This window comes from Patagioenas fasciata, chromosome 10 (assembly GCF_037038585.1).
Source record: "Patagioenas fasciata isolate bPatFas1 chromosome 10, bPatFas1.hap1, whole genome shotgun sequence".
Classification (NCBI taxonomy): Eukaryota; Metazoa; Chordata; class Aves; order Columbiformes; family Columbidae; genus Patagioenas; species Patagioenas fasciata.
This window is the reverse complement of record NC_092529.1, coordinates 10201796-10213309: the sequence shown is the minus strand read 5'-3', so window position 1 is coordinate 10213309 and position 11514 is coordinate 10201796. Positions and strand designations below refer to the sequence as shown.

Genomic DNA, 11514 nt, shown 5'->3' with positions numbered 1-11514 from the left:
GTGCTTATTTTGACTGACCTCTTCTTATTTGCATTAAAAGCTCAGGGAGTAATTTCCATTTCTGAGGACCTTTGCTTATGTGACTTTTGCTGTGATCTTGCCAGAGCTAATGCACTAGCCAGGCTCAGGGCGGGAGCAGTGCCTCGACCAGGAGCTTCCAAACGAAGAGGAACTGCTAATGAAATAATGATGTTATTCAGCAGATAATACTTATTTGCTTTGGTGCTGACTGAAGTGGAAGTTGCATTTGGAATTAAAGATTACCATCCTGATGATAGATAAAATAGAGGAGGAATAAGAAGTGTTGTTTCTTCTAATCTTTCCCTTTGAAGTGTCTGCATGCATAAAAATTATTGTTTCGGGAAGATGCATGTTTGAAAGCCAGAATGTACTGATGTGTTGCTTTTCAAACCAAATGCCTTGGTACGCTTTTACAAAACGTTGATGAAATGTCTCTGACATGGGAGAGAATGCAGTGGGGATTTTTAACAAAAAGATTGTTTCTATTTTATCCTACAGGAACATTCTGGATTGGTTTTCTTTGCTGTTGGCTACATGTGAAGTGGCAGCTCAGCCTGAGAGGACATTTATTTCTGTGGTGCTGGAGCCTTTGGTCAGTGCAGGTGGGAAATTATGCTGTCCAAGTAAGTTCCTCCAGTAACTGAGTATCCTTCTGGATGTGCCCTCAGCTGACAGACATGGCCAGTTCAGTTTAGCTTGTGAAACCTACCTGCTTTCTCTGATTTCAGGTAGCAGGTCTCTGTAGCTCCTAGTGTATTTTATACTCAGACCCATAAAGCAAAAGACCTTTATATCATATTTAGAAAATTTGAGTCATTTCTACAGAAAACATTTCAAGAATCAGTGAAGCAGAAATTGTGTGTATGTGTTCTTTGCAGGTTGAGATATTGTCTTGATAATACAAAGAAAAATAACTCAGAAGAACCTTTTGTCTGTGCCAAAAGCTGGCGTTAGGGAGTATGGACCATAACCCCACAAGACCTGCATGGGGATGTCGTAACCCAGATCTTGTCTAAAAGTCTCATCTGGGAGAAAGTTCTGAGAGCCAGTGAAATTTAAGTTCTTTCTAATGAATATTTAGTGGAAGGAAAACATATTCTAGTTTTTAGCTGTAGTGATTCCAGTGTATTGTTGATCATTAACTGCATTGTTTTCATTTGGGGCAGTTTCTGTAATTATTTCACTTTCTCATTCCTTGGCTCCCATGTTGTATGGCCAGCAGGCACTGGTCTGTAAGCGAAGGATGATACAGCAAAATGATTTAATTCTTGAACAGCACAGACTGCGAAAGGCATTGGAGTCTGTCAACTGTCCATCTTCACCAGCTAAACACCTGGGTAGGGACCAGGCAGGAGTGGAGCAGCCCCAAAGGCTGTTGTGTCACACACCATGCACTGCAGGTTGACTGGAGAGACAGAAGTGACCCCTCAGTCCGAGGGGCTGGATCATAGCACCACGTCCATCAGTGGCCATGGATTCCTTACCCTCAGCATCTCAGCTGCCCCAGGAGGACTTCTGAGCATCAGTGGGGTTGTAGGGCAATGTCCCCAGTTTGGTCACAACGTGGGCATGTGGAGAAGCTAAGCCATGGTCGGAGTTGCTGTGAAATGTCAAGCTGTCTGGTAGAGACTGAACAGCGGCCAACACAGTCGGAGGCTGAAGAAGCCAGTAGAGTTGGGGATCAGGTAGTTGACAGTTAGATTTTGGGTTGGTTAGATGTGGTGTGTAAAGGGTTTCTTTAATTTACTGACTAATGAGTGCAGTTTGTGAAAAGGCTCCTCCTTAACACCCTTAAAAGCGGCCTGGGACAAAATGCGGAACAGAAAGCTTCTTTTTGAGGAAAGATCAAAAAGTACATTTTTCTTATGAAACTCCTTTTCTTCTATTATTTTCATATGATTTCATGGTCTGCTAATACCAGCAAAGTGGACTGTTACATGTCAAGTCACGCCAGCTCTTCCAGTTATCTCATATGGTGCAATCCCAATACCGTATTTCATTTTTATTTACTTTAAATATTGCATTACATTTTATTTTCAGCTCAGAAGAGCTGTTATGCATTACCAAGAAATATTTTTATACTGTGATTAGATGTCATGATTAGAAAGTAATACTGCTATTGGTGTGTCACGCAGGTTAAATAAGAAACATAAACAATTAAATTAAAAAGTGTTTCAATTTACCTCAGTATTAATCTGGAGGGGAATAATTTTTTACCGTTTTAATTTCAGTGTCTTATCCTTCAGAAGGAAATTTTGAAAATGAATTGATTTTTAATTCCGACTTGTGATGCCCACTTTGGACTGAAATGAAATCTGGAAATAGTGATGCAACAGGAGATGCTGAAGCCTCATGCTCTGGTTGTCATCATAACACTTTCTGCTGCAGCTTCTAATCAGGTGAGATCTGGAACTAAAATTGATAGAAACCCTGCCTGTGGAGTTTTGGCCTTGAGAAGTGTGCTGTGAACAAAATATAATCAGGGAATCAATGCCAGAATAAACCCATGGATAATCCGAAGAATTGTTTCTAAAGAAAAAACTGCACTGGAAGTACTAATGATAGAGTACAACTGACCTCTCAAAAGACATAATACAACATTACATGAGAGAAAAACTTAGCATAATGTTACAGAAATAGATTAAATAAAATAATGTGATTGTTGAAATTCTGGTATGTTTAAGGATATTAAGAAACAGTAACACCATGGCAATTAAGAATCCAACCTGCAAGGGCAAGTCTTGTTCCATGGTAAATAACTGAGTTTCAAGGCATTTTTTGGCATTTCTGTGATGCCCAGTCCCTTCTTACGCTCAGTATTGGGAATTGTCTCCTCTCGGTTTACACAGCCCTAGTGCTGTAGTTTTTGTCTGTGGCTTGGGGTCTGTGCAGCACTAAGTCTGCAGGACTGTGTGTGATTCGTGTTATTTTGTATGTTTATGCTATCCTCAGGTGGCAATCTCTTTCTCAGTAGGAGCTTAATTTTCCAGTGTCCTTTCAAGAAGAACTGCATGATCAGGTGGAAATGTTTTGGAAACTGATGCTAGCTGAGCTGCATGCCAGTATAAATTACAATCAGCTGTAATTATATGCTTAAGAAATATTATCTAATATGACAACCTGCTATTTGCTTCTATGCAAAATAATCCCACTGTTCACCTGATCAAGGAGATCTTTGTTTCTTTTGAATCTTCTAAAGAAAGTTGTATGTTTCTGGAATGTGTTGAAATGGTAGCCAACATAAAGAGATGAGCTGTGTGTCCCATCACCTCGTTTTAACTACAAGTAACAAAAAAAGGGTTAAAAACCTTCCCTGCTCTGGGACAAAAATGCTCTTCTGAAGCAGTTAATTCAATCAATTGTCGACAGACAAATGACCTCATAAATCAAAGCAACCTATGGAGAGATCAGTGTGGAAATTGCAAGAAGATATATCAGTGATAAAAGTTGTCTTACTGTGAGATTCAGTGCTCCCTCTGGCTGTTTGGGAGGAGTTAATGATGTGTGGAGTTAAACCCTCTGCTCTTCCCCCCCACCCCGTGACTCGCAGCAAGACCCAGTTTTCTCTCTCAGATGCAGGACTGACCCAAAACTCCTGCACACGGGATGACTTGGGATAAAAGGAGTCCAATGACGTCTATTTTTCAGAGCAACCGCAGGAAATAGGTGAATGCAATCTGTGTGCTAAATGATTACTTGTGTAATTTAAGTTCGAATTAAGAAAATCATAAGTAAAAGTAAGTTATTAAATCACAAGGAGGATAAAACGAGCAGCAAAATACGCTTCTGCAAAAGCTGTTCCACTTGTGTGTATAAATTAGGAGACTGTGTGCTCAAGTAGAGAATTAGGCTGAGTTGCCTGCTGTTATGCATTTAAATGAAGCAGGAGCCTAGCAGCTTTTTAAAAATCTGGCCCTAAGTGTTGGGGTTTTTTTTGTTTGGTTATTTGTTTTCCTCAGGGAAAAGATCATCTAATCAAATTAGTGCTTTAGAAGAAAGAATACTTTAATAGCAAACGTGAACAAGGAGCTCTAACTCCTGATAAAAACTCCACTGTTTGGGTGAAATTTGCTGCCGTTGGTAAAAGGCTGAAGTGGCTCTTTGCAGCCAAGTTGCTGGTGGAGATGGGAGCAGGCCCAAATGGTGCCATGATGTTAACAAAATGAATGGTGTTTCTGTCCTTGGGGTGGGCACTGATGGAAGGGTTGTTTTAAGTTTACTCACTTTCTTTGCCTTACATGCTGCTGCTGCAGAGCTGCACCGAGGTTTTTGAAGAGGTAGGGCCCTGGATGTCAGCTCAGCGGTATTCAGTCACAAGATTTCTTCCTGTTAATGTTTCATTTCCACATGAGATTGCATACAGGTTTCTATAGAATTTCTCTCCTTTGATCTTTTGAACCGTGTTCTAAAATAGGCGGCAGAAATTGCCTAGAAAGTTTTGACCTAATTTCTTGTCTGTATGAAAAGACACGGTGGCGTTTAAATCAGCTGTGTCGAGGTGGTGTAAGGGAAGCAACCTTCCCCCAATCCGTTTGCAAAGAGGTTGTGCTTCAAGCACAGCACCACAGCTCAGGAGACTCAGCTCTATCCTCTCCTTGGCTTTTCAACAGTTTGTTTCTCTCCCTGCGACAGATAATTTTGTCACTTTGTCAAAAAGCCTTCATCTAAACATGCAGTTTCTGTGTGAGCTGAACACAATAGCCCATGTGCAAAGTATTTTTTGTACAAAGCACCTGTGTGTTTCGCCTCCTATTGTACTCTACCAATACCTGAAAATTATAATGAAATACAAATACTTTTCCTGCAGAGATCAGTTGCTAGCAGGGACTTTCAAAGTGAGTTCAGTCTAATTGCTGCTTTTTGGAGCTTTATGGAGCAACTTATTTCACTTGACTATTAGGATTTTTAGGTCTGCAATTAGAAGAAGATCTGAAGGTGCCTGCACTGTCTCTTGGGAAGGACATGGCTAGAAAGCCACTCCAAAATTCAAACTTCATTCACTTTGCCTACCCCTTTTTGGGCCTCACATTTACTGTCTGTATCTGCTGCAGCTGGAGATCCTCTGACAGGTGGAGAGGCAGAGGATAACGGGGAGCAAAGGTGCTGAGCCCCTGCTGCCTGCACATCTCTCTGTGCATTTAGGAGAGATGCAGGAAGCTGAAGGCAACAGTTTTCATTCCTGTCCTTATACACAGAGGCTTCTGATGCCAACTGGGAGCACTGGGCCATGCACGAAAGGAGGTTGCAACAGCCAGTGGCTGAGCAGCAGTCCTGGGAGTCAGAAGGTGTTCAGGAGGAAGGACTGAACCTCCCCACAGCCAGACGTGCATCCAAAGATGGAAGGAGGTTCGGAGTTTGTTCTTGCCATGCACTGGACATGTTTTCGTTTTTGTTGTTTTTGTAAAAGGCACCAACTGATTGAAGTTAAAACTGCCCATGTAAATGTCTAGATCTGCTTCGGTGTAGATGGGATTTCTGCTGTGCTACATGTCTTGCATGTGGGCTGTCTGGGAGACCCCTGGTAACAGGCAAGAGACACTGAATCTGTTTGAATTATTGCTGGACCAGTGCTAGCTTTCCAACTCTCCTGAAGACCACTGTTACTTCTAAAAGGGATGCAATGTGTCCGGATATTCCTGGCTTCTTTCTGGATGCTTGAAACCAATCAGCCTCTGAACAGTAGTTATTTCTGCAACTTGATTGTGTTTTATGTCCTAGGCTAAACTAATCTATGGCACAACTATATTACCTACAGCACAGAACAACACCTGGTAAATCAACCCTCAGTTTCAATTTTCCCTTTATTCTTTTTCCTTTTGTGTCCTGCTCTGGTTTCTTCGTTCCCTCTGTATGTTAATCTGCTGCTTTGTATCTTCTTAGAATTTTTAAGGTTCTTCTCTACTACCCAGCTTCTCTCCCATCATCTGTTAACTTTTGTGATGCTCTCTTCCCTCTTCCCATGATTTCTCCCCTGGGAATTCTCTTTTGTGTCCTCCAGGACATCCTCTGCTGATACTGTTGGCTTGTTTGATACATCAGCAGGCAGAAAGATGACTTCAGCATAAGATAAGCCTTTAGGATGGCAGCCCAGCTTGGCCTTTGCACTGATTGAATTGTTTCCATTAATTTGGTAAAACTATAATAAAGCAAAGTTTTTATATAAACAACCACAGAAACATCATGTCTTTTCTTCCAAGTAACTTAGAGCTATTTTGGAAAGAAACCAAATGTGCTATTTGTTCTCATTCTCCAATGACTTCAACACATCTTGTTTCCCCAAAACCTAAATACCAGTGCTGTGATGTGCGGGGGGGCAGGCAGGGACAGTTGCGTTCATGTCCTTCTGAAATAGGACCCTCCAGTTTCTCCTGCAATAAGGAACTATATTGTGCTTATAGCAACAGCTTTACCACTGCACTGTGCTCATCTTACCCTTAACCTACTACATCCTACAAAGACATGAGTGTGTTTAGGATGGATGATGCTAAAACAGAGTAAGGACTCAAAGATCTTTTGTAACACTTTAAATTTTATTGAGAACTTTATTGAGTAAAGGGTAAGATGTGCAAAGGCCTGCTCTCTGGGAAGAATAAGAGCAGAAGATTTTTCTTTTGTTTTTTAGAGGTAGGAGAAATGTTTGCGCTGTGTGTAAGTCCAAATCAGTTTCTGAGCATTTCAGTTTGCAACATCTACTCCAGCTTCTTGCCATAGGAGCTGCTGAAGACCAGCAGAGCACTGGGGTGTGGGGGTGATGGGCCTGGTGACTCCTCAGGCAAGGAGGTGCTGAATTCTGCATTGCTAGGTTCTAATTCTGCATTGTTAGGTTCTAACTACTCTGCACTGTTAGGTTCTAACTCACTCTGCATTGTTAGGTTGCAATAAGAGGATACTTTCCTGCTGTTATTAATTCCCGAGCATCTTTCAGGGTGTTCTATTGGTGAACTGTGCTGGCTTTTAATAACCAAAATAGGTTTTAGTCTCTAAAGCGTGCTGATGCCTGTGGCCGGGCTCTGTGAGCTCTGCTCCTGCTGCTCTGCACTGGCAGAGTCAGCCCCGCCGTGAGCCCCAGTCCCGGCTGCAGCCTTGGCCTCACCGACCGCCATGGGGAAGGGTTTTATTCCACCTACTGCCCCTGTGCTGTGTTCCCAGTGCGGAGCTGGGAACCTCACCAGGTGAGGGGAGCCCTCTGCACCCCATTGCTGCAGCACGGGGACTGCTGGAGCCTGGCTGGGTGCTGCTGCTCCTGTTCTGTATCTCCAGGCTTTCTTAGCCCCGTGTGTCACTACACGTATTTATACCGTGTTAACAGCTTATCCTTTACACGATGAGTTAGAGGCCTGCTAATCTTGCATCATTTGTAGTCCCGTCTAAATTCTGATCTTTACAACCATTGCTCTAGAAATAACAGGATTAATCAAATGCCAGAAGATTACTAGAGCTTCATACTGGTCAAAATCTGTCTGGGAAAACATGTTAATCACTTCTCACTTAACCTGAGCACAGAACTGCATTTTGTATTATGTCTTCTGTTCTTATCAGTGGTGTCTTGTGTAATGTGGAGCTCTGTTTTTGACAAATTCAGAAGAAATTACAGCGCTTCTTGCCTTCTTGTTTTACCAGATACACCTGCGTTTGGATTCCAGATATTTTTAGACATGCAGCTTAAGCCTTTATACAGAAGAGGCAAGATCTGAACACCAAAATTCACATGTAGAAATACGACTGCAGAGAGTTACAGAATTATTTGTAAAGTTTACCAAGTACTGCAGAAAAGCAGTAAACAAGTCAAAGCAGAAGGGTAAGATAAACTATTCAACAATCCATTTATCATTTTTTTACTAATTTGAACATAAAGCTTTTTCCGCAGTAAGCAGATTTCATTTCAAGTCTTTTAGCGTAAATGCATTTACTTTAACAGTACAAAATAAAAAAACCTGGATCTTTAGTGCCATTTTGAGAATGTGAATAAAAAGAAAAAAAAAAAAAAAAGAACTTAAGCTTTTTGTTGGTACCCAATGAATTATTGTTGCTGCTAGAGCTGCTGTGGACAGGGTTGCTGCAAAACTTCCCCAATATTGAGCTGAACTTGAAGAAAATCCTGATTCTGGCAGCATCACCGCACCAGGAATGAAAATAAAGAAACAGAAATTTTGGGTTTTTTTTCTTCTTTAGGAACCTGAATATGTCCCACAACACCACAGACCAGTCCGTGCACACTACCTGACAAGTACATAGGTATCCCAAAGTATATACAGTGTACAGATAGATCCTGTGTTTGAATGCTCACTAATTAAAGAAACAATTGGCAGGAGATAAAAGAAGAAAATATATTAATTTGTTTTGCTCTTGTTTCCATCAAGGTAGCTACTGATACCCTTGCTGTTCTTTTCTATCTTCTTTGTCTGATTTTTAATCTACAGAATGACTCCACTCCCTAGCACACTCATTGATTTGTTTTAGAAAGAAAGGAGTTGCCTTTACTCATCTGCACACAGCTCAGGTAAGTTTCTGTTTCTTCTTAATTTTTTAGTGATTTTACAGTGGGAGATGTTCCCTAGTGTGGTCCTCTAAAACTACTGGTATTTAATTTGAGGGGGGCAGACAACTCAGGTCCTGGGCCAGGGTGACATCCTAGATACAATGCTGCTGCGAAAACTCTTAAAAATACTTCGAATAATCATCATTATAAATGCTGTAATAGGGATTTCTGTGATTGTTATATAAATAACTCCAAGGAGAGGCCTTATTAGGTAGAAGACAAAAAAGCCATATAACAAATACAGTTTCTCATGATCCTTCTGTCTCTGCAAGAGGGGCATGGCTGTACATGTATATATCAGCCTCATTAGTATAAAGGAAGACTGTGAAGAAAGCCTAAGCTCGTTCAGACTTTCTCCACATGGAAGAGTCTGTAGGATAGGGAAAATATTCATTGACTTGCAGGAAACAATAAAATATCCCAAAGAAAATATAGGAGCCAATTGTGTCACCATTTGCAATCTATAAATACCCCTGTGGCAAACTCAAAAGATCTCAGTTTATTTGTGACTAGGAAATGGAGACCAAAAGCAGCCCCATATATAAATACACTGGATTTTACAGCCTCATGATTTATTTTCTCTCCTTCAGCAACGCGGGTTATACCACTGAAACAATACTGCAGCCATAATAGGAAAACTGTCCTGCTTGGGATTTATGAATTTATAAAGGATATAGTCAGTTTTGTTGTGTGATTCAACAGTAAATCACTACTCAGAAATGGCAGGGCATGCATCAGGTGGGAAGGTGCTCCCTGAAGGATGCAGCGGGATTTCCAATGCAGCCACTGGGCACCGAATGGTCATAAAGGCAGCAGCGGCTGAGCAGGTGACCTGCCCCAAGTCCAGACAAAGTGCTTATTGAAGCACGCCAGTAGCCAGCACTAGGAAGATAAAGCTCAGAGCAAATATTTGGAGGGGGTTTTTTTATTAGCAAAACCGTTCTATAAGGCTTGGATATAACTTTCTGATTGCTTCACCCTTTCCTCACCTCTTGGCTTACTTTCTGCCTGTGACTAGATTAGGACAGATCACAGTTATATGCATATTGCTTTTATTTTCCTGCAAATCTATGTTTCCGTTACTTTATCTCTGCATTACATAATACACAGTGTTTGATAATGTGCTGCTGCATCTATAATAGGGTTTATCTTCTTTCACAATTGAAGCTGGCATAATAAATTTTATAAAGGGAGGGGAGGGGAGGATAGAGGTTTCTGTCCCCAGCCTGACTGTCGCAGGGAGCGCTCCGCTTTCATCCTCGCAGAGGACGTGCGTGTTCTGAGACATGTTTCTGAGCAGTAGGCACGTTGCTGTATGTCAAGGCTCAGACTTCAAATGAGCCATAATCAGGCATTTCAGGCCCCCACTTATGCTGCTGAAGAGTTGGCCTGATTTGCAAAAGTACCAAGCAATCGACATGTATTGATTTCACTGGGAACTAGTCAGTCCTCAACACATCAGAAACATATTGTGCTGGTTACTTAGAAACCTGCATATGATTTTCAAGTCTATACTCTGGGCCTGTCTTTTTTTCATTGCTGGAACTAGACTTGGTTTTCCTCTGCTGCATATGTTCTTCATATGCTAAGTATCACTTTTGCTTACTCTGCAAACAATGGCTTTTCTGGTGCACTTGAGCCTCAGAATCCTGTAGATGAATACAGGTCGTGTTCTCTAGATGTGCCTTGAGGAAGAGGAGTTGAGGAGTCAGTTTTGGTAATCATACAGCCGTTTACCCTCTACTACATTTGTCAGAATTTCTCCAGTTACTTTTGCTGAGCTGGAAGTATTTTTTGGTCTCACCTGACAGAGACCCTCTGTCATTGACATGATTTATTACCACTGATGTCTACAGGTGACAATTCCCATTCCCATTTTGGTACACTAGGTCCTCTGCTTGTTGTCTCTCATCCAAAAATCAGCTGAATGTCTGCTCTCCCCTCTCATCCCAGACCAAATAAGCCAGGTGCACATGGTGGCCACAGCACCCACCACAGAGAGGAGCATGTGGGTCACTGCTCTGCTGCTGTGGGGATGCTGATGGGATGTAATGGAGTATAGGAACCTTGATCTCGGCCATGTGTTGGAGCTTAGTCTCCCCATTGGCATCCCTTTTCTCATGATGGGGTGCACCAGTGCTGTCCCTGGGGTGCTGAGGATGACTGCAGAGATAAATGTGATTTATCAGCATCCAAGCACAAAATGGATAAATGCTACTAGACATAAAAATGACAGAAGACCTGTAGCTCAAGTTAACAAACTAAATATAGACCAACAACGTGGTGTGTTGTGGCACGTGTCATCCTGGGATTGTGCTGTTGGATGTATCCTGTCTGTGTCATCAAATGTTATTATTTTGTTTCAGTTGAAACTGGTAAGGTCTATGTCTGGCTTTGCCTCCAGTTCTGAGCAGTGTGGGATGAGAAAGGTACCGACAAGTCTGAGATATTCTGAAAGACAGCCGTAAGAAAGATGAGAGGTCAGAAAAAAATTATCTGTGAACAAAAGCAGAGTTTTAGCACAGGAAAGAAAAAGTCTCAGCTACGACAGTAGCCATCCTGTAGGTGAAGGGACTATTTCCCTGTTGCCCTGCTCTCTTTTTCCATGAGCACAAAATGATGTAAATTTTGCAACAAAGAAAATGCAAAGTGGATATGAGGAAGTACTTCTTGACTGTTCTGTTGAGAGAGTTCAACAACCTGCATAGACAGCTTGTGAAGATTTTGAAGAATCAATTAAACAAACAGGTTTGGGATTGCGGGGCATTGTTTGATCCCTTACAGACCAAAGAAAGTGGCTGTCTCTGTCCAGGGAACTGCAGATGCTGGAGATCTGCTGAGCCTGCAGTGCCAGTGGGTGGACATGCAGTGGGTGGTCCTGAGTGGAATGTAGCTCTGGAAGAAGGCCACTGAAGGAAGAAGGGCAAAAGGGGATGACTCTTCACTTACTGGTG

General features: G+C 41.9%; 1 long non-coding RNA gene across 1 annotated transcript; it reads left to right on the top strand.

Moving 5' to 3' along the window:
- The first annotated feature begins 2266 nt into the window (after positions 1 to 2266).
- On the top strand, positions 2267 to 8520 carry LOC139828739 (uncharacterized). The gene is made up of 3 exons (XR_011740632.1): positions 2267 to 2420; positions 7642 to 7819; positions 8442 to 8520. It is a non-coding gene; the product is annotated as an uncharacterized lncRNA (long non-coding RNA).
- The last annotated feature ends 2994 nt before the right edge of the window (positions 8521 to 11514 follow it).